This window comes from Rhincodon typus, chromosome 14, assembly GCF_021869965.1.
Source record: "Rhincodon typus isolate 14 chromosome 14, sRhiTyp1.1, whole genome shotgun sequence".
Classification (NCBI taxonomy): domain Eukaryota; kingdom Metazoa; phylum Chordata; class Chondrichthyes; order Orectolobiformes; family Rhincodontidae; genus Rhincodon; species Rhincodon typus.
In genome coordinates, this window is record NC_063345.1 from 40,965,096 (window position 1) to 40,991,772 (window position 26,677).

General features: G+C 39.7%; 1 protein-coding gene across 1 annotated transcript in view; it reads right to left on the reverse strand.

Annotated features, from left to right (window-relative positions):
- The window catches only part of si:dkey-171c9.3, a 49,293-nt gene extending 30,884 nt beyond the window's left edge, over positions 1 to 18,409 (reverse strand). Inside the window, exon 1 of the mRNA XM_048605315.1 lies at positions 18,308 to 18,409. The gene's annotated coding sequence lies outside the window, so the exon portion shown is untranslated. The remainder of the gene's footprint in view (positions 1 to 18,307) is intronic.
- Positions 18,410 to 26,677: the final 8,268 nt, after the last annotated feature.

Genomic DNA, 26,677 nt, shown 5'->3' on the forward strand with positions numbered 1-26,677 from the left:
ATACTCCATAACTCTGCACCACTAGAAAAAAGATTGTGACTTCACCTCACCATTCTGATGAAGCAAGTTTTTTTTTTAAAATGTGTAAAGTAATTGTTCAGTTTTCAGATTATGTCTGAAATAGCGCACTATAATTAGTAAAATGACACACAAGTGCTGTTTTGGGAGCAATTTGGGGTCTGGGGCCATCTAATGATAACTGAGTGGAATCTTCCACATTCTGTAATGTAACTGTGAAACAGGAGCAAGGTAGCAATACGGAAGCCCCACATCTGATAGTATAGCATTAACCACAGATCACACAGAAGCTTTCAACTGCAGCCTTGCTCACATAGCATTCAGTACATAGTTCACTGGAAACAATCTCCATTGCCAGCCCCATCCTGTTGAAATAATTGGCAGGAAACTAGGGTAAGGAATGGAAACAGAGATAGAAATGTAGCTTTGCTCAGTGAATTGTATTGTAAATGAAAAATCAAGACCTAACTGAGGCTTCCACATGAACCCAGGAAATGGATTCAGTTTCATGTGTGCAATCTAAGGGGTGCTTTAGGTTCACTTGTACGTTGAACCAGTTTCTACTGAAGAAACTTGAATTTGTCGGGATGTTGTAAAATGACCCATAAAGGGATTGAGATTTTATCCATCCTATGATTCCAAATTCAATTAGGTTAGAGAAACTAAAACAATGAATCGGTTTATATGTCACACCATAATCAAAAATCACCCCATTAGCCTTGAATTAAGTTTCAGACTGGTGACTTCAGACGTGATCCTGTGTAAAATGTGAGCTACATTAGAAATATAGAGAAAGATAGGATTTAGGAGTATCCAGCAGGACTGCAGTCAAAAATGCACAGCCTGTTCTAGGAAGAATCAATAGACTGGCATTCTGGAAAGATAAACTGAAACATACATCTCATTATTTTCCGTGTTGGTATGATCCATTTACTCTCCACAGAAGACAGAAGTTTGAGTTTAATAGAATACCCAGAAAATGATGCTGTCTTCAGTCCATCTGATATTTTAAAATTGTCTTAAATAGTAAACTCCAAGAATTCACCTAATTTCTGGGTACTACATAGCATTATGTAACTACATAATATCATGTAAATCCAGAATGCAATGTTTACCATTTTAAATGATATGATTGACACCTATGAAAAGTAAACAAATTAACATATAAATACTGCTTATCTGTCTCTTTAATCCCAATCTGTGTAAACAGGTTGAATAGATTGACAACTAAGGGTAATTGAGGCCAGAACGCAATTCAGATAAGAAACCAATATACACTGAAATGTTGAGCTGGAGAAATGTATTCGAATAATGTAGGCTGAAACTGTGAAAGAATTTGAAAATGAGGCCAGTGCATGAATAGATTGATCTTCAGACTTATGTTCTGGGTTTCTTAATGAGCTGAAATTTCTGAAGGAATAATAGCAGAAACAGCACATAAAAGAGCTGTGTTATGAGGAAGGGTCACTTGACCTGAAACATTAACTCTGATTTCTGTCCACAGATGCTGCCAGACCAACTGAGATTTTCCAGCAATTTCTGTTTTTGTTTCTGATTTACAGCATCCGCAGTTCGTTCAGTTTTCACACAAAAGAGCACATTGGTTAAGACTGTACGACAAGAAGGTATGTAGCCCATTCAACCCATTGAGTCTACACTGTTATTCAATAAGATCATGGCTAATCTGATAACTTTTAGCTCCACTTTTCTTCCTTATCTCCATACACCTTGATTCTCTTACTGATTAAAAGTCTGCCTATACAGGCAGTCCCTGGTTGTGAATGGGTTCTGTTCTGGATTTGGACCACAAAGCAGGACAATATAAAATAGCATTCATAAGTACATGAAACATTCATATGTTAGCTTTTTAAAATTATACCCCTGTGTGGGATTGTGTTCGTAAGCATGAGCATTTGTAAGTTGGACATTCGTAAATTGGGGACTTTCTGTATCAGCTTTGAAAATACTCAATGGTCCACTGTCTACAGCCACAGATTCACTGCCTTCAGAGAAGAAGTTACTCCTTATCTGTCTTAAATGGGTTAACCCTTAAACTGAGATTATACTGTCTGACCTGGACTCTCTCACAGGGAGAATCAACCTTTCCACATCTACCCTATCAAGTCCCTTAAGAATCCTATAGATTTCAGGAAAGTCAACTATTATTCTTGTAAATACTAATGAGTACAGGCACAACCTAATCAGTCCATCCTCATAATAAAAACCCACATAGTCTAGAGAAGCTTCACTGAGCTGACTCCAGTTGTCTCCAATAAAAGCATATAGAGTCATAGAGTCATACAGCATGGAAACAGACACTTCAGTCTACCCAGTCCATGCTGAACATAATCCTATACTAAACCAGTCCCATCTGCCTGCTCCTGGCCCATATCCTTCCAAACCTTTCCTGTTCATGTATCCATCCAAATGTCTTTTAAAGGTTTAAATGTACCCGCATCCACCACTTCCTCAGGAAGTTCATTATACACACAAACCATCCTCTCTGTAAAAAATTTGCCTCCTATCTTTTTTAAAGCTCTCTCTTCTCACCTTAAAAATGTGTCCCCTAGTCTTGAAATTCCCCATCTTAGGGAAAAGACAACTATCATCAACTCTGTTTATACCTCTTGTTATTTTGTAAACTTCTATCAGGTCACCTCTCAACCTCCTACACTCCAGTGAAAAAAGTCCCAGCCTATCCAGCCTTTCCTTATAACTCAAACCTTCCATACCCAGCAACATCCTGGTAAATCTCTTCTGAACCCTCTCCAGCTTGATAATATACTTCCTATAACTGGGCGACCAGAACTGAAAACAGTATTCCAGAAGAGGTCTCAGCAATGTCCTGCACAACCTCAACATAACATCCCAAATCCTACACTCAAAGGACTGAGCAATGGAGGCAAGCGTGACAAACATCTTTTTACCCATCCTGTCTACATGTGATGTAAACTTTAAAGAATTATGTACTTGCACCCCTTGGTCCCTCTGTTCTACAACACTACCCAAGGCCCTACTATTAATTGTGTAAGCCCTAGCCTTGTTTGTTGTACCAAAATGCAATACCGTTGGCTCTGATATAATGCGTGTTTATTCAACACAAATTGATTTTAAACTAATTGAGGAATTTACAGAACACTATTTGTAGAACACAAATTTTCCCAACCTGTATTGCTATAATGCGATTCCATTCCAGTCACTTTAATGTGCAGTTATGGCACGATTTTCTTATAATGCAATATCGCACGAGAACGAACTATCGCGTTATATCAGAAGTGACTGTACCTTGCATTTATCCAGATTGAACTCCATCGATCATTTTTCAGCCCATTGACCCATTTGATCAAGATCCCTTTGCAATCTTCGAAAACCTTCTTCATTGTCTACAATGCCACCAATTTTGGTGTCATCTACAAATTTACTAACCGTACCTTCTATATTTTCATCCAAATCATTTATATAAATGACAAACAAAAGAGGACCCAGAACCGATTCCTGCGGAACACTGCTGGTGACAGGCCTCCAATCCAAAAAACAATCCTCCACCATTAGAGACAACAAGGTGCAGGGCTGGATGAACACAGCAGGTCAGGCAGCATCATAGGAGCAGAGAGGCTGACGTTTTGGGCCTAGACCCTCCACCATTAGTCTCTGTCTTCTGCTGTTAAGATAATTATGTATCCAATTGGCAAGCTCACCCTGAATCCCATGTGGCCTAAATTTACGCATTAGTCTACCGTGCGGAACCTTTACTAAAATCCAAGTAAACAATGTCTACTGCTCTACAATCATCAATCTTTTTGGTAGCTTCCTCAAAAAACTCAATCAAGTTTGTGAGACATGATTTTCCTTGCACAAAACCATGCCGACTATCCCTAATCAATTTTTGCCTCTCTAAATGTCCATAAATCCTATGTTTTACAATCACCTCCATCAATTTACCCCCAACCAAAGTCAGACTCACAGATCTGTAGTTCCTCAGTTTGTCCTTACAACCTTTCTTAAACAAAGGTACAACATTAGCCATCCTCTAGACATCCGGCAGCTCACCCGTAGTTACAGATGATGCAAATATTTCTGCAAGGGGTCTCGTAATTTCCTCCCTTACTTCCCACATTAGATCAGGTCCTGGGTACATTAGATCAGGTCCTGGAGATTTATCCACCTTCCTCTTCCATAATGTGAACTGTTTTAAAACATCAAAGTTTAGTTCTCTGCATTCTCTAGACTCCATTTCTTTCTCCACAGTAAAAACTAATGTGAAATATTCATTTAAAATCTCTCCCATTTCTTGGGAGTCAAGACAAAGACAACCACCTTGATCTTTAAGGGGCCCTACCCTCTGTCTAGTTACCCTCTTGTTAGTAATATATTTGTAGAATCTCTTTGGATTATCCTTAACCTTATCTGCCAACGCTATCTCAAAGCCCCTCTTTGCCTTCCTGATTTCTCTCTTAACAATGTCCCTACACTCTTTATATTGATTAAAAAATTCAATTGAACTAAGGTGTCTATATCTAAAAAAAGATTCTTTTTTATTCTTGACTAGAACATTCAAAATCTTTATTCATCCATTGTTCCTTAACCTTACCAGACTTACCCTTCACTCTAACAGGAACAAAATTCCTCTGAACTCTTGTCATCACACTCTTGAACACCTCCCACTTGTCAGATACCCTTTTACCTGTGAACAGTCTACTCCAATCAGCTTTTGAAAGTTCTTGTCTCATACCATTAAAATTTGCATTACTCCAAATAAAAACTTTAACTTTTATGTATGGCTTATCCTTTTCCATAGCCGTTTTGAAACTAATGGAATTATGATCGCTAGACCCAAAGTGTTCTCCCATTTTTACTTCAGTCATCTGTCCTGCCTTATTGCCCAAAAGAAAGTCTAGTTTTGCTCCTTCTCTAGTAGGAGCATCCACATATTAATAAAGAAAATTTTCTTGAGTACATTTGACAAATTCTTCACTATCCAAACCTTTAACATTGTGGTAGTCTCATTCGATGTTTGGAAGATTAAAATCCCTCATTGTTATAACTTTATTATGCTTACATATGTCTGAGATCTCCCTACATGTTTGTTTCTCAATTTCCCTCTAACTATTCGGGGCTTATAGTACAATCCCATCAATGTGATTTTTCCTTTCTTATTTGTAATTTCTACACATATATTTTCACTGGACGACTTTTCAGGAATATCTTCCCTAGTTACAGCAGTAATGTATTCCTTAATCAAAAACAGCACCCGCACCCCCTCCTTTCTTGCCTCCTTTTCTATCTTTCCTATAGCGTCTAAAACCTGGAACATCGACCTGCCAGTCTCGTCCATCTCTCAGTCAAATTTCTGTAATAGCTATGATGTGCCAATCCCATGTTCTTAAACATGGTCTGAGTTCATCAGCCTTCCTTGTAAGACCCCTTACATTGAAATAAATGCAATTTAGTTCTTCAGAGGTCACTACATACTCCAACTCTCTCTTGTCTTTCTTTTCTAATTGTCATGCTGTCCTCACATTCAGAATCTACCCCTTCAATCCTTCCATTTACACTGCTACTTCGAATTCTTCCACTTGCCTTCTCTATCAGTATAAAGTCTCCTTTAATGGAATGAGCAAATCTCCCTGCTAAGATATTGGTCCCTTTCCAGTTTAGGTTCGACCCATTCTTTTTGAACAGGTCTTTTCTATCCCAAATGATATTCCAATGGTCCAAAAACCTGAATCCCTGAACAATACATCAGCTCTTCAGCCATTGATTTATCTCCTTTATCCCTATGATCCTTCTTTGTTTGAGTTTGGCATCAGGAGTAAACCAGAAATTACTACTTTTAAGGTTTTATTTTTTAATCTTCTACCTAACCTCTTAAATTCACTCTGTACTGCTTTAATCTTTTCCTTAAAAATGTCATTCCTACCAATGTGTACAAAAATAATTTCTGGCTTCTCAATCTCACCTTTGACAATATGTTTGAAACACTTAGAAATGTCCTCAATCCTAGCACCAGGAATGCAACAAACCATCCTATATTTATGCCCCACTGCCACAGAATCGCCTGTCTATGCCCCAACAGGAGAGTCCCTATAACAATAATTCCATTAAAACTTGTCAAATGCTGCCTAACATAAGAATCATTCCAAGTGTCCAATTACTGACTGACCCTGCCATTTTCCCTCGGAGAGACTACCCCCTTTTACAGTTCCAAAAACTGCATATCTATTTGATAGAGGAATAGCAGCCAAAGACTTTTGAACTACCTTCTTACCTTTCCTGACAGTCACCCATCTATCTGACTGATCCTGCTGGGTAATAACTTTTCTAAATCTACTAGCCATCTCACTCTGTACCTTATATATGGCCTTAATAACATTAAGCCTAAAAAAAAGGATGTTTCAATGACACCATATATATGTACAATAAACTACCTTTCAATACCTATAGAAAATAGCGTTATAATAGAAGAAAAAATAGATATCAAACATATAAAAATTAAACAAAATCAATCATTTAGCTGATTAACTGAATGAAAATGATTCCACTTCAATAAATTCCTCGAAGGAAAAAAAACCTTCTCTAGAGGTGACCACATGTAGGACTCTCCGGAATGAAAACACAACTCCTTATTTTAAAAAAAACTGTTCGATTTTTTCAAAATAAAACTTTTGTAATGTTAAAAAAAACCCTCTAAAACACATATAGACCTTTCTAATTTCTGAATTAAGAATAAAAAAAGTCAGCAATTCACTGTAGACCCTTAAAACAAGCCTTTTTTAAAAAAAAGCCCATTTGAAAAAAACGCGTTTCTTTTGTTTGTTCTTTTTTTTGTTTTTTTTAATGTTAATAAAACAAAATGGAAATGGAAAAAATATCTAATATTAGTAAATTATCAAGACTATAATAACTTTAAAAAAATACGTAATAAATCTTTAACTAAGCCTGCAATCCCAGGAGCAGCTGCAAGATTCATGCTGCTCAACATCTGTTCATATCTTTCCTTAAATAAGAATTCACAGTATTCCAGCTGCAGTCTGACTATTGCTTGTATAGTTTTAGCAAAACCTCCCTATTTTTACCCCATTCTCTTTGAAATACTTAACATTCCACTTGCCTTCTCTGTTACCTTCAGAACATGGATGTTAGCTTTTGTGATTCATGTCCTTCTGCAGTTCACCTTTCTGCAGTCTCTCCATTTAAATAATACTCAGCTCTTCTATTCTACCTGCTGAAGTGCATTACTGTATATTTTCCCACATTATATTCCATGTGCCGAATTTTTACCTAGTCACTTAACCTGCCTATATCCCTTCGTAGACTCCTTGTGACTTTCTCACTACTTGTCTTCTTACCTATTTTTGTGTCATCAGCAAACTTGGCATTCACTTCCATCATCCAAGTCATTTATATATTGTAAATAATAATAGCCCCAGCACTGATCTCTATGACATTCCACTAGCTACAGATTGCCATTCTGAAAATGCTCTCTTTACCCCAACTCTGTCTTCTATTAGTTAGCCAATCCTCTAGCAAAGTTAATGTACTACCCCAACACCATAGGCATTTATCATATTTAGTACTATTGTGTGTGGTAGCTTATTGAATGCCATTTGGAAATCCGATTATATTACACCCACTGCTTCTCCTTTATCTATCTTGCTTTTTACCTCTTCAAATAATAGATTTGTCAGGCCTAATTTCCACTTTGTGAAGCCATGTTAACTCTGCTTGACCATAGTTTGTGTTTCTAAATGCTGTGCTGGTATATCCTTTGGAAAAGACTCTAACATTAAAGATGTTAAGCAAACTGGTATATGGTTACCTATTTTCTATTTTATTCCTCTTTTAAGGTGGCAAGGTGGCTCAGTGGTTGGCACTGTTGCCTCACAGTGCCAGGGACCCGGGTTTGAGTCCAACATTGGGTGACTGTGTGGAGTTTTTACGTTCTCCCTGTGTCCACATGGGTTTCCACAAGGTGCTCCGATTTCCTTACATAGTCGAAAAATGTGCAGTTAGGTCACTTGTTGGGCTGAATGGCCTTTTTCCAAGCTGTAGGGATTCTATGATGATCTAAATAAAACTATTACATTGGCATTTTTCCAATATTTGATCCTTGACATAAAAAAGCCACAGATATTGGAGATAACACGGTGTAGAGCTGGATGAACACAGCAGGCCAAGTAGCATCAGAGGAGCAGGAAGGCTGACGTTTTGGGCCTAGACCCTTCTTCAGAAATGGGGGAGGGGAAGGGGGTTCTGAAATAAATAGGGAGAGGGGGAGAGGCGGATAGAAGATGGATAGCGGAGAAGATAGGTGGAGAGGAGACAGACAGGTCAAAGAGGTGGGGATGGAGCCAGTAAAGGTGAGTGTAGGTGGGGAGGTAGGGAGGAGATAGGTCAGTCCAGGAAGGACGGACAGGTCAAGGGGGCGGGATGAGGTTAGTAGGTAGGAGATGGGGGTGGGGCTTGAGGTGGGAGGACGGTATAGGTGGGAAGAAGGACAGGTTAGGGAGGCGGGGACAAGCTGGGCTGGTTTTGGGATGCGGTAGGGGGAAGGAAGATTTTGAAGCTTGTGAAATTGTGAGATAGGTGGAGACAAGTTCGGTGGGGCAGGAGCAGGCGGAGACAATGGGTCGACCAGGCAGTCAGGTTTGTGGATTTTGGGAAGGAGATAGAAGCAGGCGGTGCGGGGTTGGGGAACGATGAGGTTGGAGGCTGTGGGTGGGAGGTCACCTGAGGTGATGAGGTTGTGGATGGTTTAGGAGATGATTGTTTGGTGCTCGGGGGTGGGGTCATGATCAAGGGGGCGGTAGAAGGAAGTGTCGGAGAGTTGGCGTCTGGCATCGGCATTCCACTCCCGTACATCTCAGAGGTCCTCGTTTTTCAAGGACCGCAACTTCCCCCCCTCAGTGGTCGAGAATGCCCTCGACCGTGTCTCCCGCAACTCATCCCTCACACCCCCTCCTCGCAAGAACAACCAAAAAAGAATCCCCCTCGTCCTCACGTACCACCCCACCAACCTCCGGATCCAACGCATCATCCTCCGACACTTCCGCCATCTGCAATACGACACCACCACCAAAACCATTTTTCCCTCCCCACCCTTATCTGCTTTCCGGAGGGACCACTCTCTCCGTGACTCCCTTGTCCGCTCCACACTCCCCTCCAGCCCCACCACACCCGGCACTTCTCCCTGCAACCACAGGAAGTGCTACACCTGCCCCTGCACCTCCCTATTCACCCCCATCCCAGGCCCCAAGAAGACTTTCCACATCAAGCAGATGTTCACCTGCACATCTGCTAATGTGGTATATTGCATCCGCTGTTCCCGTTGCGGCCTCCTCTACATCAGGGAAACCAGGCGGAGGCTTGGGGACCGTTTTGCAGAACACCTACGCTCGGTTCGCAATAAACAACTGCACCTCCCAGTCGCGAACCATTTCAACTCCCCCTCCCATTCCTCAGACGACACGTCCATCCTGGGCCTTCTGCAGTGCTACAACGATGCCACCTGAAGGTCGCAGGAACAGCAACTCATATTCCGCTTGGGAACCCTGCAGCCCAATGGTATCAATGTGGATCTCACAAGCTTCAAAATCTCCCCTCCCGCTACTGCATCCCAAAACCAGCCCAGCTCGTCCCCGCCTCCCTAACCTGTCCTTCTTCCCACCTATACCGTCCTCCCACCCGCATCTCCTACCTACTAACCTCATCCTGCCCCCTTGACCTGTCCGTCCTTCCTGGACTGACCTATCTCCTCCCTACCTCCCCACCTACACTCACCTTTACTGGCTCCATCCCCGCCTCTTTGACCTGTCTGTCTCCTCTCCACCTATCTTCTCCGCTATCCATCCTCTATCCGCCTCTCCCTCTCTCCCTATTTATTTCAGAACCCCCTTCCCCTCTCCCATTTCTGAAGAAGGGTCTAGGCCCGAAACATCAGCTTTCCTGCTCCTCTGATGCTGCTTGGCCTGCTGTGTTCATCCAGCTCTATACCGTGTTATCTCAGATTCTCCAGCATCTGCAGTTCCTACTATCTCTCATAGATATTGGACTCAGCTGTGGAGGTGATGAGGCGGTAGTCTACTACACAATAGACCAGAAGTGGAAGAAGGTATTGAATATTGAATATATACCAGACATTAAATACAAAACTTAGCGTAAGGTTCAACAAATGCCAAGTATCACAACTGTGTAGTCATTATATAATATATTTTATAAAGAAAGTTAATCTGACTTTTTAAAATCAACATAGAATCTTAGAAGGTGGATAGAAGATATTAGATGACTGCCCTTATTGATTCACTACTACCAAAAACAAGCAGGCAGATTGATGTGTCATCTTAGCATCAATCACAAAGGGAAGATTTAGAAATTGATTACCTCTTAGGTAGAAAAACAAACCATTTTAAAGGGTGTGAGAATTCAAAGCTTCTGGGAGAACAGGAATCTGGTAAGACACAGCCCGGAATTCCAGTATTTGACTTTGAAGATTTAAAAGTTTTTTTGACAATTCAAAGTTTCACAATAGCCATTTGCTTTGCTCATTATAAAGCAGCTGTGAGACTCCAATCTGGGCAGAACTCCAAGAAGAAATTCAACAGACACACCAGTGAGAGGCAGGTTTCTTAACAGGGAGACAAAAAGGTACACCAGCTAAAGGACTATTCTACTGAACCAGGCTATCAAGGGACACAAACTGGAATGTGATAAAAGCTGAAGAAAGGAGCCTTCACTCCCACCCAGAACATTTCTGCTCAGTCAAACTTGGGAGAAGACACCAACTATTTGAATACAGAAACATTGTAGCTGCTGAATTCTGACTTCAAGTTTTACTTTCAAGTTAATGCTATCTTTAATCTTGTTCGTTAAAAATGGTGTACCCTTCTCATTAGTTGTGTGCCACTGCATTTCCAACAACCTATTCTTTATCCTAATTTCCCAGTTCCCTTTAGTCAGCTTTGCTTTCATACCCTCATAATTTTCCTTATTTAAGTTCAAAACACAATTCTTGGACTCACTCTTCGTGCTGTCAAACTGAATGATTAATTCAGTCATTATTTCCTTTTGTTGTAGTTTGACCTGTCACCACTCTGCACAGAATTGTACCTTGGAGTACCTTTACTGTGAGGTCACTAATTAATTCTGTCTCATTACACATTACTAAATCTAGAATAACCTTTTCTCTGGTTGGCTCTAGAATGTGTTGCTCTAAGAAACTGTCCTGAAAACACTCTATGAACTCATCTACTAATCAGATTTGTCCAAACTGTATGTGGATTAAAATCAACCATGACTATTGCCATAACTTTCTCAAAAGCCCACATTATTTATCTGCTTAATATGCAAAAGTGAATGAATTAACACTACTGAAAGTCTTTGCCACATATCAACATTAATCTGCTCCTTCAGGGAAAAAAATTCAAAAATGAACTTAGTGAACTGATTATCTCTTCAAGCACTATAAGTAAGATTCAAGCTGGGCTCTATCGCTGAGAGAAGTGCTTGGGTCCTATGGATTTGATTTCAAATGATATTTTACTATTGTCTGAGATGTTAAGAAAGTCAGAGGATTCTAGATACAGGCATTGTCCATCTTTAGACCAATGGAGTAAATCCTTGTGATATAGCCAGTGAGAGGAGTTCTTCTGATTAAGGGTTCATTTCTACTATAATTCCAATGTGGTGTGCAGCAGGAACCATGTGCCCTGATGCGAAAGTTCTATTGTAAAATTACTCTGAACTGACTTCTCTTCTTGCACTCAGTTTTTGACTTGTATCATCACTTGTGGTCTTCTCTCTCTCTCTCGCCTTCATTTCTCTCCCTCCATCTTTAGTCTTTCTCATATATTAAGTTAGTGGGGAGAATTTGAACTCAATAACTACCTGGAATTAGGAGTCAAATGGCTTCATGGTCACCATTTGTCGATGGTCAGAGAAACCCATCTGGTTCACTAATGCCCTTTAGGGAAGGAAACTATCATTCTTACCTGTTCTGGCCTACATGTGACTCTGGACCCACAGCAATGAAGTTGACACTTAACAGCTCTCTGGGCATTTAGGGATGGGTAATAAATGTTGGCTAGGCATTGAATCTTGAATCTTCGAATCTTGAATCATTGAACCTGGTATCTTGAATTTAAGAACCTAGACATAAGGTCCATGGCACAGGACATTATAACTAACACAAAATAATTGAATAGAATAGGAGAAGAGGATGAATAAATTAAAAGGTAGTGAGTAGGAGTTTGGAACTGTTGAATGTTATAGGGAAAGAAAGGGTTGAGCTGTGGAAGAAATTATGATTGAAAATAGTAGATAAACAGGTAACTTGGCTCATCAGGTGCTACTGTACAGTATGTTAAAAGGATTTATAGACACTGCTTCATTAAATCTTTATGATAGCAATATTAGCATTCCATTAATCCCCTCAATGTGAAGAAATTGTTTTGATTCTTCCCTTCAACTCTTTTTTGATCATCTTGCATGCCCTTTGTTTTATTGATTAATGGAGACAATTTACAATTACCTTTACCACATCTCTTCACAATCTTCAAATCCCAGCCCAGACAAGTGAAAAGAATTTAACACTTCTAGTTTATTGGAACAACTGTAACTCCTCAATTATAATAACATTTAAATGCATCAAACTGTGTTTATTAATTTTTTTATGCTCTTCATATAGCAGCATATCCAAAGTTATGAGTTAAAGTTCCAACTGCAGCTTCACAAAAGTATTGTGCAAGTTTAAAATTATAAAATGTATCAGCAGAAGTAAGCCATTCAGCCCATTAAGTGTGCTCCACCATTCAATGAGATCATGGCTAATCTGATAATCCTCAACTCCACTCTTCTTCCTTTTCTCCATAACTCTTGATTCCGTTACAGATTAAAAATCTGTTTATATTAGCGTTGAATATACTTAATGATTTAGACTCGACAGCCTTCTGTAGTAAAGAATTACACAAATTCACAACCCTCTGAGAAGAAATTCATCCTTATCTGTGCTTTAACAACGTGTGATCCCTTATTCTGAAATTGTGCCCTCTGGTCCTAGACCCTTCCACAAGAGGAAACAACCTTTATACATCTACCCTGTGAATAACCTAGGAATCCTGCATATTTCAGTAAGTTTGTCCCTCATTCTTCTAAATTCCAATGAATACAGGCCCAGTCTACTCACCCCTTCTCATAAGACAGTCCCTCCATCCTGGCATCAGTGTGGTGAATCTTTCTTGGATGGTCTCCAATGCCAATATATCCTTCCTTAGAGAAGGACCAAAATCTTTGTTTTTAATTCACTCATGGGATGTGGGTATTATTGGCTCAGCTAACAGTTACTGTCCATCCCTAGGTTCCTTTTCTTTTTGTTTCCTTCCTTTTGGTGTTACTTTAGCAGTTTTCTAATCCTGTGGGATTCCTGGAAGATTACTACCAGTGTATCCACTTTCTCTTAGCTGTGCCCTTTAATATCCCAGGATGCATCCCATCATATCCACGGGACTTCTCGGTTTGGTCCAATTAGTTTCCCACTTACTTTTTCTCTAACGAAAGGTATTGTATTTATTTCCTCTCCTCCATTTGTCCCTTGATTATTTAGTAATTTTGGATCGCTATTAGCATCTTGTCCCACGAAAACCTGTGCAAAGTATTTATTCAATTTCTCTGACTTTTCCTGGTTCTCCATTATTATTTCCCCAGCCACATTTCCTTAGGGGCCTATGTTCAGTTTGCCTTCTCTCATCCTTTTTATATATTTAAAGGAGCTCTTGCTGTGCATCTTCCTGTTGCAAGTTTACACTCAAAGTTTATTTTCTCCTCCCTTTTTTTGGAAAAAATTTAAAACCAATCCTCTAGCTTACCACTACTCTTTGCCACATTCTGTTTTTTCTTTCAATTTGATGCTATCCTTAACTTCCCCATTATGTTTGTCACTGAATACAAAGCTGAATATTTAAATTTAGCTTTTTTATAATCTAATACATACTTACAATGTCAACCATGGTCCAGTTGATCACAAACTTGCCTCTGAATAACAAAATTCAGTTTCCAATTCATTCCCAGCTAGGATCGATTTCAAAACCAGGACCAACACTCCAGTGCACTACTGAGGGAATGCTACTCTGGCAGAGGGGCCATCTTTCAAAACCAAGGCCCCAACTGTGTACACAGGCAGACGTCAATGATCCCGAGGCAATATTTTGAAAAAGAGCAAGGTACCTTTATCCCTTAATCAAAATCATGAAAGCAAAGAGTATCTGGTCATTATCAAACTGTTTTTTGTGGAAGTTTGTTGAGTGAAAATTGGCTGCCACATTGCCTACGTTACAAGAAAAGTACGTGTTGTCTGTAAAGTGATCAGATATTTGGCAGTCCTGAAAAGCACTATATAAATGCAAGTCTTTCTTTTTAAGCTCTGCTTGAGTCACTCTTTTTTTTAAACAACCTAGATACCTGCATGCCAAACTGTCTCTGCTCTACTACACTGCAAAGAATTATCATTCAAGATACATTTTCTTGGAGCTAGTACTTATTTCCAGATGTTTAATTTCACATGTTTACACTGATTCTATTTGTCACTTACCAGCCCATCTATTACTGTATGTGACACATTGTAATTTTTCATGATTCTTATATGATGGTGCAATACCTTTTGTTTTAAATTTCAGCAACATTTGGTATTGTTTTCACAATTCCTAAGTTCATAATCACCAAAATTAATATTAAAATACAGCAATCTTGTGGCCTACACTCACTCTTGCTTTCCAGTCTCAGAAACTTCCTTTTACCTATACCCTTTGCTTTCTGCCCTGATTTATTTGCCTGTACACATTCCAATTCACATTACTGCCATCTAACATTCATTTTATTACAAATTTCTTATGTTGTAGGTCCAAATGTTTAATATGTGTGGGAAAAATATAGTACAAAACAATGGGTCTTATCCGAACAGCAAAACGATATGGGAGAATATGCTGTTCATATTAACTGGTTATTTTGTTTCATACTGCCTGAGCATCACTTTGTTGTTCTGTTAATGTTTTAGCTGAGTGTAAAAACTATCACATCAAAACTGCAGGATGTGCTTGTAATTTTGAAATTTCTAACGTAAGTAACAATGTATTTCACTCAAGTGTTGGCTCATTTTAAATCACAGTGTTATTATCTGCACTTATAGATTGATATCTGTAGAATTTTTGGTGGGAGACAGAAACTAGATGTGGGGACGGTGAATAGGCACTGAGGATACTACACTTTGCATACAATTTTATTTCTTAGGCTTTTGTCCAAAACTGCACCACACAAAGACAGGCTGGTTAAAAAGGCATTTGTCAACCTTGCATTCATTGCTCAGTTCTTTGAGTATTGGAGTTGGGAAGTCATGTTGAGGTTGTAGGAAGTATACTATTAAGCTGGAGAGTGTTCAGAAGAGATTTACCAGGATGTTGCCGGGTCTGGAAGGTTTGAGTTACAAAGAAAGGCTGAGACTTTTATCACTGGAGAGTAGGAGGTTGAGAGACAACCTTACAGAAGCTTATAAAAGTAATGAGGGGTCTAGATAGAGCTAATGGTAGTTGTCATTTCCCTAGGATGGGGGATTTCAAGATTAGGGGGCACATTTTTAAAGTGAGAGGAGAGAGATTTATAAAAGGCATGAGGGGCAGTTCGTGTGTGGAGTGAACTTCCTGAGGAAGTGATGGATATGGGTACAATTACAACATTTAAAAGACATTTGGATAAGTACATGGATAGGACAGGTTTGGAGTGAAATGGGCCAGGATCAGGCAGGTGGGACTAGTTTAGTTTGGGATTATGTTTGGCATAGACTGGTTGGGCCAAAGGGAATGTTTCTGTGCTGTATGATTGTATAACTCTATGGACACGATAGGGATGAGAGAGGGGATGGAATCATGAGTTTGTGCTTATGAGATTTCAAATCTTGCTTATGAAACTTTGTGAAAAACCTGCATCTCTTCATAATACAAAATTACATGTTACAAAATTTGGCTCCACATTTACCAGACTCTGTCAAGAGCTAACTTACTTTATACTTACTATTCTTATGGCTTGATCTGGATAATGAAGTAAGTGGGCATAAGAATTTAGTTAAAAAGCCAGTGGAATTTGAATTTGTTTAATGAATCTGGAATATACCCAGTAATGGTGACAAGGACAACTATCATTGATTGTTGTAAACAAAACTGTTTCACTGATGCCCTTTTAATAAATAAATCTGCCATCCTTATTTATTTTTGAAGTTACCTTCTGCCTGTATGTGACGCCAGACCCTCAGCAAAGTGGTTGACTCTTAAACGCCTTCTGAACTGGCCTAGCAGGATACTAGGTTCAAGAAACATCAAGGAAACAATCCTGCCTGCAATGCAACTTAATGTTGCATTCCTTTGCAATCCTTGCTTAAAGATCATAACTCTATTAATGGCCTTAATTAAAGTAATAAATAATATAATAATTACCAATACCATCGAGCAGCATTGCCACCTACAGAAGAGGAGAAAATGCACTCTGGTGTCATAAATAGATGTTTTAAATGTAGTCACGCATATACCCTCACTCTGAATGAAATTACAAACTCATGCTTCACTTCTTATAGAAGTATCAGCAGGAAAGATCTTCTTAAACACTAGATGAATTCTTGTCTCATGCTCTTACTGAAAGTTATACACGTTGTGCCACCACAGCCTAATGTTCGAGCAATTACCAACTATAAGGTCACCAAGAACACTGTAATTTCTGTTCTTTTTCAAAGCTTAAAACATGTTTTTTAAAAAAAAAGCCTTTCACAGTACAAGCGATGTCGAATAGGCAAACTAAATAGTACATTTTCCATTTACCAATCGCCTCAGTGGTGAAAGCATTTACACAAATTGATTATGACCTGAAGTTTCCATGCAGTTCAACGTCATGGAGGCAACAGTTGTTTCATGTAAGTGCGAAATTATCATTAACCAGGGTACCAGTGAGCATAAGGAGGTATACTCGCAATAGTGCAAATACACCTTTGGGGTTCCTAATGGTGAGGTTTTTTTTGTCTGCATCCTGCTCAATGACCTATCAGCAATGCAATATTTCAACATTCTCCATGTTCCTTGTTTAAATGATCCATTGTGCAAATTATATGAATTCTGCGGTCAGATTACACCATGCTGTTAACTCTTTTGTATATACCCTGGGTGTTAATTTTAAATCTTTGTTATCTGTGACATCAACACATTATCATTTAACCTAATCTAGTTAAGTCAATGTAAATTGGCTTGCGATTTAGATGAAAATCAGCAGAATTGTGCAAATGCTAATCAAAAAACTAAGTTAAAGGCTTTCATTTTTAAACTGATATCCTTCATATACCACTTGACATTTTCTAAATTTAAACTCTGAAAACTGTTTTGCTTTGATGCTAGAGATTTGGACGTTTAAAAGTACTGTGCATTTAAAAGTAATATTTTCTTTCTCAACGACATTGGCAAACAGACTGAATATATTTGTAAGAGTGAGCCAGTGGAAGCATTTATTCAAAAAGTATGTTTTAATATTTTACCGAATGGTGACAGTGCATTTCTTCTTAATTCCCTCACTTGCATTTCAAAAATATAAAATGGGACGTAACTTCCGCATATATTAATCCTTAATTATTGCTGTCTAGTTGATGGCTTTATATCAGGAGCTTTTAACACAGAGCATATGGCTTTAGCGTGTTTTCAGTTACTGAACCAGCTATATATCTGCACTGATGACATAACCCAATTTTGGAATTATCTTTAAATTGACCATGCAAACCTTTAAAGTTATTTTTTAGGACAATCAATCAATCGTTTGATGGTCTTTGAATGTGAACTGAAGGAAAATACTGCATTGAAATATTTCCAAGAACACAAAATAAAAAACAAAATCAAGCCAGTTTTTGCTATTAAAAGTGGCAGATGTAACAGCATTACTCATGCCCTAAGAAAATTATTTAACGCACCTTCCGCCTTGAAACAAAAGTTACTTTTAACACCTGTTATTCTAAGAGAGAAGAAAAACTCAATGCATGAGTAGAATGTTCTTTATATAATTGTTGGACTGAGATTGGTGGCTACTGAACACCTAACAGACGCATAAAGAAGTAACTGAACAAAACTAATTTGAAAACTAAAACAAACTAAGTACTGTATATAATTAATTATTGCCATAATTGTACATTTGTTATATGTTCTTCGGATGAAATAGTCTCAGCAAAACTGAAGGATCGGAACCACTTAAACCAAAACTAAAATAGACAAGTGCTACTTACCTCTGTAAGTTAGTCGTTGTGTGTTTATATATGATTCCAGACACTGACTAAATTTCGTTAAGAATCTAAATTGCTCAAAATTACTTTGCAACTCCACTGACTCACCAGCGTTTTATCAGTATTGATTGACAACCGGTTCCTGGGTTTATCCTCCTCTTGATAGTTGGCCATTTCGATTGGTGCTGTAAGGGCAATGTTCGCCAATAGGAGCAGGGCTGGGGAGGGCCCACTTTCGTTGGAAGCCCTTCGCCTTCAAATTGACAGCTGCATATACCAAAACGGAACTAGTCGGTTTCAGTTGAGTGGTATTGTTAGGCGTGTTTAGCTTCTGAATTCTCCAGAGATGAGTGCTGTATCATCTGCTTTCAAAGTGATAATGCGTTTCCTGTCTGTACTTAATAACTTTTCTTTTCCATACCCCATTAGCATAGCGCCTTATCTCGTCCCAAGGAATGTATAGAAACAATAACATTGCTCATAACTGATTATAAATTATAAAAGAACAAGGTTTGCAATCTGTCCGACAGTAAATCGCTTAGCATAACACCTGTTGGAAGATGGGAATTCTTGGAATTGCATAGAATTTGGGAATATATGCCTAAATTAATAGCATGCTCACCTATGAGTCTCAAGATTCAAGACCTACTCCAGGTCTCGAGCACAAAAGAAGATGAAAGGTGACACTTCAGTGCAGTAACTAAATATGCTGTCTTTTGGTTGAGACATTAAACAGTCTCCATCTTCTGGCCACTGAAGCTGCAAAATCCCATACTGCGCTGTTTTGAAGAAGAACAGGGGCGTCATCTTCGGGTTCATAGCCAATTTTTGTCCCTCAGTCAACATCAGAAAACCAGATGATCTGATTATTAACACATTGCTGATAGTGGGAATTTTCTGCACATTTCTGAACATTAATGCATTGCCGACATTACCACAGTAACTGTACTTAAAGTGCACCACTTGCTGTAAGGCACTTTGAAGTATCTGACTGTTGTGAATAATAAAAGCAAGTCTTTCATTTTTAAATCCCCACGTTTCTATTGATTCTACAATTTCAAGTTTTCTTTTTTATATTCAAAGTTTCTGATGTGTTGGTTACGTAACTATAGTGTCTTGACAGTTTGGTGACAAAAATTTGTGAATGTTTCAAGTCAAGCTCAACTGAAATCCAGAGAAACAGTCTGCTTCATAGAACTAGCCATTGTGTTATTCGAAATGTTCTCTCCAAATCCAAAATCGCCAAAAATGTGCAAGACAGAAGAAAGTTGTTTCTCCTATCGTGTCAAAGCTGATTGACAAACAAATACCCAGCCTTATCCCATAGCCTTGCAGGTCAAAGCTCTTCAAATTGACATCCAAATAGTTTTTTTTAAGTTTTGAGAGCTTTGTCTTCTGCAACCATCTCAGGCAGTGAATTCAAGTCCCTTTGTTGCAGGACCATTTTAAGAGAGAGTAAATGGCATTACTGAAGGAAGTGATACCACATCTCACGTGACTAAAGAGCTGTAGGTGTGGACTGACAGAGTAAGTATAACAGCCTGATAAGGAAGGTTGTTTGGTTCTCCTCTTTTTAACCACGCCACCCCCTCTTGGTTGGTCGTAACAAATATTGCTTTTTTAGCATATAGTTATTATACTTCAATTAAACATGGTTAACCAGATCAAAGATAGAGGGGAGCCAATTCCAAAGTTTTCTTGAGCAAATGAGAGTGGAGTTTTATTGTTCAAGCTGAGAAAAATAAGGAAATGCAACAAACATAAATGATAAACTTTTAAAAAGGAGTGAGGGGTAGAGGAGGGTGTCTGTACAGACAGGACAGTACAGGTGGTTGCAGTAGAAACTTTTTAAGGAGTCCTTAAATTGCAAATGAAACCTGAGTCCAACAGTTTAGCTCTTCTGTTTTCACAGTAGTGGCAAAACTTGCGGATGACATTGATTTCGCAATGATCAGATTGCAAACTTTCCAAGTTGCTTTTTCACTGTAATTTGTTTCTGAAACTGAGAGAAGGAGCAAGAGAAGAGCTTTCAGTATCGTCCATATTGTTTTCTTTCTCCTTTGATACTCAAAGGCAGCTTTTAATAGACAGATCCTTTGCGGGTTCACAGAATCATAGAACCAGATAGTGTAAAACAGGCCCTTCAGCCCATCAAATCTGTACCACTAAACATATAATATCTATACTAGTCCCACTTGCCCACATGAGGCCCATAGGCTTGAATGTTACAATGTTTCGAGTGCTCATCCAAGTACTTTTTAAAAAGGTTGTGAGGTTTCCAGCATCAAATATCCTCACTACCCTCTGGGTGAAAAAAAAGTCCTCAAATCCCCTCTAAACCTCCCACCCTTCACTTTAAAAATATGTCCCTTTGTTATTGACTGTTCAACTAAGGGGAACAGATGTTTTTTCTTCACCCTGTATATGCCCCTCATGACCTTATATCCCTCTCAAGTTCCAGCCTACCCAGCCTCTCTGCTCCAATGAAAACAACCCAAGCTTATCCAGTCTCTCATCATAGCTGAAATGCTTCATCCCAGGCAACATCCCATATACCTTCTGAATTATCCTCGTAACCTGTCCTGCACCTTGAAGGATCTGTGGACAAGGACCCCAAGATCCTTTCAGAGATAGTAGGAACTGCAGATGCTGGAGAATCTGAGATAACAAGGTGTAGAGCTGGATGAACACAGCAGGCCAAGCAGCATCAGAGGAGCAGGAAGGCTGACGTTTTGGGCCTAGACGTTTTGGGGGAGGGAGGGGGGTTCTGAAATAAACAGGGAGAGAGGGGGAGGCAGATAGAAGATGGATAGAGGAGAAGGTAGGTGGAGAGGAGACAGACCGGTCAAAGAGGTGGAGATGGAGCCAGTAAAGGTGAGTGTAGGTGGGGAGGTAGGGAGGAGATAGGTCAGTCCAGGGAGGACGGACAGGTCAAGGGGGCGGGGTGAGGTTAGTAGGTAGGAGATGGGGATGGGGCTGTGTAGCCCAAGTAGGTCACTTGGGGAGCATGGAACACACTTTTTTCCCTTCTAAGGTGTATGCCCACGTGGGAGAAACATTTAAGCTATGTCCAATCTTTCTAAGTGTTCCTTATTGGTCTTTTCCCTGTTATTAGCACATTACCTAGACAAATGGTGACCTGGGTAGACCTTGTAAAATGTTCTCCATCACCCACTGAAAAATTGCACAGGCTGACAATACCCCAAATGGCAACCCCGTATATTGGTACAAACCTTCATTGATATTAATTGTAGCATACATCTGGGAATCTTCATCTAACAGCAATTGCAAGTACGCAAGGCTTGTGTCCAGCCTTGTGAAGGACAGACCTTCTGCCAGCTTTGTGTATAAATCCTCTATGCAAAGGTTTGGGTATTTATCCAGCCGCGAGAAATGGTTTACTGTTTGTTTAAAATCCCCATAAAGGTGAACTGATCCATCGGGCTTCATAGTCGGTACAATCAGTGCTGCCATTTCCACAAACTGGGCTGGTTTGATGATTCCTTCACTTTCCAGCCTTATGATTGCTGCCTGTATTTTTGTCCATAAGACAAATGGCAATGGGCAGGCCTTCCAAAATCGGGGAATTGCTTCCTAGTCTACAAGTAAGATGGCCTTGGCTCCTTTGGTAATTCCTAGTTTTTCCTGAAAAACCTCCAGGTATCTAATTAGGACTTTACTGAGGCAGCAATTTTTTAATTGAAAAATGTTGAGGCAATCCAGGTGAATCTTTCTCAACCAATTTTGCCCCATCAAGCTTGGGCCTGAGTCTTTTACTACAATCAATGGTAGCTGAACCAGCTGCTTCTCATAAGAGACTGGAATAAAGTTGTACCCTTAATCTGTAAGGATTCCCCGGTATAGGTTCTCAGTTTAGCTGAGGTCTTTTGCAAACTTAATGTTTGGAGTCCAGAGCAAATTTTGTTAAAGATGGGTTCCGCATCACTAAAATGGCCACATTGGTATCAACCTACATTAGAACTATGTGATCGTTTAACTACACGTTTATTTTGATTGGTTCTGATTTGGATGTTGCTAAGCAATTTAACCATTCAAAACAAGATGTAGTTGGACTTTACAGGGTGTACATTCTCCTGGATACTGGCCTATGAGTTCTCTTACTCAATTTAGGTCCAGTGGGACTCTTTAGCTGTCTCGTGTCCACATACCAGAAGCAACTACAATTGCTCGCCGACCTGGATCCTGAAGATAATTTTCATCATTTAGCCAAGGCTTGGCTTTGTTTTGGGGTTTTGCTGTGGGCTGACCTAGAGTCCCTCTGTTCAGGATATGTCCTGAGTGAGGCTATGCAATTGCCTTTACTCAAGTGGTGTTCTCCAAGCTCAGTTGGATTGGCGAGGGTGTCCACTTCCATCGGAAACCCTGCAACTCTTATCCTCCACTTGCTGCATTTTCCAATGATAAAGTCAGTTGTAGTGCTTGTTTGAAATCCAGTTGGGCTTCAGCTAGTAGATGCTTTTGCATGATTACATCATTATTCCCACATACCAAACAGTCTCTCAGCATTTCATTAAGAGGTAAATCAAAATCACTTACCTCTGCCAATCATCTTTACCTTGTCAAAAATCCTGATACAGATTCCCCTGGTTCTCGAATTGCCATGTAAAACCAATAGCATCGCAGAATTAAAAGAGGTTTGGGGTCGTAATATTCCTTAATTAAATCCATCAATTTTTGAAAGGTTTTAGTATCTGGTGCCTCAGTGAAAGTTGGGCACCTAATAACTGATAAAGTTTCGGGTCCCCAAACTGTCAGGAGAATTACTCATTGCTTTTCATCTGCCCCAATGTCTTTTGGCTGGAAAAAAATAATACATTCTTTCCACATACTGGGCAGTCTTCAATGGCGGGATGCAATAAATCAAGCTTCCCAAACAACGGCATGTTGCCAGAAATGATTACACCAACTCAAAGATGACTTTTGCGATGGAATTTCAACAGGAGCATGTTTTACTCTCATTGCCATGGAAATAACCCCACAGAGGCTGGTATCCCATCACCAAGTCACCCTTTAATTACATGAGGAGACTCCTTGACATTAATCCAACTTCCTCTGAGCCAGCTCTCAGAGTAAACAGAGCCTCTGACACACCCATTTTTATCTGTCAGCCAGAGCTCCCTGATTGGACCAGATTAATAGCCCCACTCAGGGAACTCATATTCTATGAAGTCCACCAGGCTGACCTCGTTGCTGTCACTTGAGTACCATCACATCAAAACTTGCATTTGCTCTGGTCTATTAGATTAATTCTCTGCAACCATATTTCACATATTAATTTCTGTACGATGAATATGACAGCAAAAGACTTTCACAGATTTATAAGGATTTATGGAAGCCACAAGGGCAGTGTAACAATAACAAAATCAAGAAGGTGGGGAAATTAGGGAAGAAACTTAATCTAACAGTGTGGGGGCAGGCGGCGGTGGGGGGAGGTGGATAATGCATTCCAGCACCTCCAGTACCTACTTCCTTCCAAAAGCTGTCAGGTTAGTAATAGACACCATATGCTCCTTTTCCAAGGACATCGGGGAACAGATGTAACCACAGCAGAAGCAACAGATCCCTTAGAGGGAGCCCGGGCAATCGGAGTTCTTTTGCCAGCTCAGTTACTAACACCTCTGTGAATACATTAGCTAGATCACAGGTCAGGAATACATTCTGATGAGCACACCATTGACAGTGTCCAAACTGGTCAAGGAAGAAATGCCCCAGGTTGCTAGCACTTAGAGGACTGCCAGAGACTGGTGCCTGGTCAGCCCCAGTCAGGTCAGTGCTCCATGGTGTTCGCCATTAAAGACTTCAGCACAAGTAGACCTGTGAACAGCAGGCAGGTTTGTTGGACACACTGGCCAAACTAACTCAAGTGTTGGAGACATCTATTTGAACCATGCTACCTCTGGCATGTGAGAATCTGGCTGTCTCCATGGACAGATTGGCAGCTGCCATGGAAAACCAGGTCCAGCACCCTCAGTACCTGCTGATATGCACACAGGCCTCTCCTTCATTGGCCCAGTAGTCAGCACCAAAAGTGAGATGAGAGGGGTACGAGGGACCTTAACCCTTGTTCACATGCCCTTAAATTCTTCAGTAGGGCAATCCTTGTCCTTGTAGCAATAAAGCATCCAGTTTATGAAGTAGGTGTCAAGGTAATTTTGTTTATGTCGTCTTGACTGCCTTCCCAAGACATGGCTAATTGCTTTCAATCTGTATGTGACAGCCTGTCTTTGTTCCTTAACAGCTTATGCCAGACAGTTATTATTGCTGCTGCATTCGGTGTGTAACAGTTTATCTTTGTTGATTTGTTCAACCTATGAACAGGTATTAAAGTTCTGACGTCTATAATATTACAATGTCATCGGCCATTTTGGGCAGGAAAAAGCTTAGTTTATCCTTGTGGAGTAACATCTCCAGAATAAAGTTCCTCTGTTTAGTATTTTGGCCTCCTGGTCCTTCTTGGTACATAAAACGGGAAGTAAACTGGCAACAAGGATGAAAATTGCTTTGAGATCCACTGGTCATTCCGTTGATTCATCAAAAAAAGAATTGTGGTCCTCACTGAAAATCTTGGAGGCACTTCAATAAAAAGAAGAAAATAAATCAGAAGACACCATCACCATACTGAAATAGGTACAGTCAGCAAAAAAGGGAAGAGGTGAACAGTGCAGAAGAGGCTCACCATGTGCTCCACCAATAAGGAACACCATGAATAAGGAATATCCTACATGGATGGAAATGACATGAGCTAAGACTCGGATGGAAACAGGCAGCCTTGGAAATACCTTGTTTTAAATTAGAAGAAGCAACATAATGTTAACTCTTTTTCTGTGGTACATTATGCTATGCTTTCCAATTTATAAGGAAATGGTGGGAAATTTTGGTTCCATCAGACTATATGATGAAAGAACAGAGAACCGGAATGAAATTTGGATAAATGTAATGTATTGAATTTTGGTACAACAAACAAGGGTATGGTGTATACAATTAATGGTAGGACTTTGGGTAGTGTTGTAGAACAGAAGGATCTAGGGGTGCAGGTACATAATTCTTTTGAAGTTTACATCACATATAGACAGGGTGGTTAAAAAAGCACTTAGAACCCTTGCCTTCATTGCTCCGTCCTTTTACTATGGGTGTTGGGAAGTCTCGTTGAGGTTGTACAGGATATTGGTAAGGCCTCTTCTGGAGTACTGTGTCCAGTTCTGGTCACCCAGTTGTAGGAAGAACATTATTAAGCTGGAGAGGGTTCAGAAGAGATTTACCAGGATGTTGCCGGGCATGGAGGGTCTGAGTTATAAAGAAAGGCTGGATAGGCTGAGACTTTTTTCACTGAAGCGTAGAATGTTAAAAGGCGACCTTATAGAAGCTTATAAAACAACGAGGAGTGTAGATAGAGTTAACAATAGTTGCCTTTTCCCTAGGATGGGGGATTTCAAGACTAGGGGGCACATTTTTAAGGTGAGAGGAGATAAATTTAAAAAAGACATGAGGGGGAGTTATTTTACACAGAGGGTGGTTCACGTGTGGAATGAACTTCCTGAGGAAGTGGTGGCTGTAGGTACAATTACAATGTTTAAAAGACATTTAGATAAGTATATGAATAGGAAAGGTTTAGAGGGATATGGGCCAGGAGCAGGCAAGTGGGACTATTTTAGTTTGAGATTATGTTCAGCATACACTGATTAGACCCAATGGTCTGTTTCCGTGCTGTATGACTTTATGACTCTATGACTACATAGAGAGAGTCCATTATTCTGGTCAAACCTAAAAAAACTGAAGTAGATATAGTTGTCCCTACATATGCGTTTATGAAGGGGAACCTTTTAATCTTCTATGGAGTTCTGGTACAGCCAGAGAAACTACTTTCAAAACCTATGAAGAGCTAGTAGGAATCCTGCACAAACATTTTTCACCAAAACCATTGGTGATTGCAGAGGGGTTTAGATTCCACAAACATGATCAGCATAATGGTGAAAATACCTCTGCAGTTTGTTGTAATTTTAAAGACATTAGCAGAATTCAGCGAATTTGGATACAACTTAAAGTGACGCTATCAGGGACAGACTGGTGTTTGGTTTAAGTTGTGAAGCAATCCAGAAGACATGATTGACAGAAGTAACCTGGACTTAAAGAAAGCACTAAAAGTAGCAGTCATGATGGAACAAGTATCCAAGGAAGACAAACGTGAGACCATTAATTCAGAACTCTAGCATGAGAGTTTACAAAATGATGACTGAAAAATGAGCACCAGTGTAGATTCAAGCTGACATTGCAACAGCAAATTTTTGGTATAAAGAAGTTTTATGCAGAAACTGCAGCAAAAGAGGGCCATTGAACTGGTTTGAGGAAGAAACA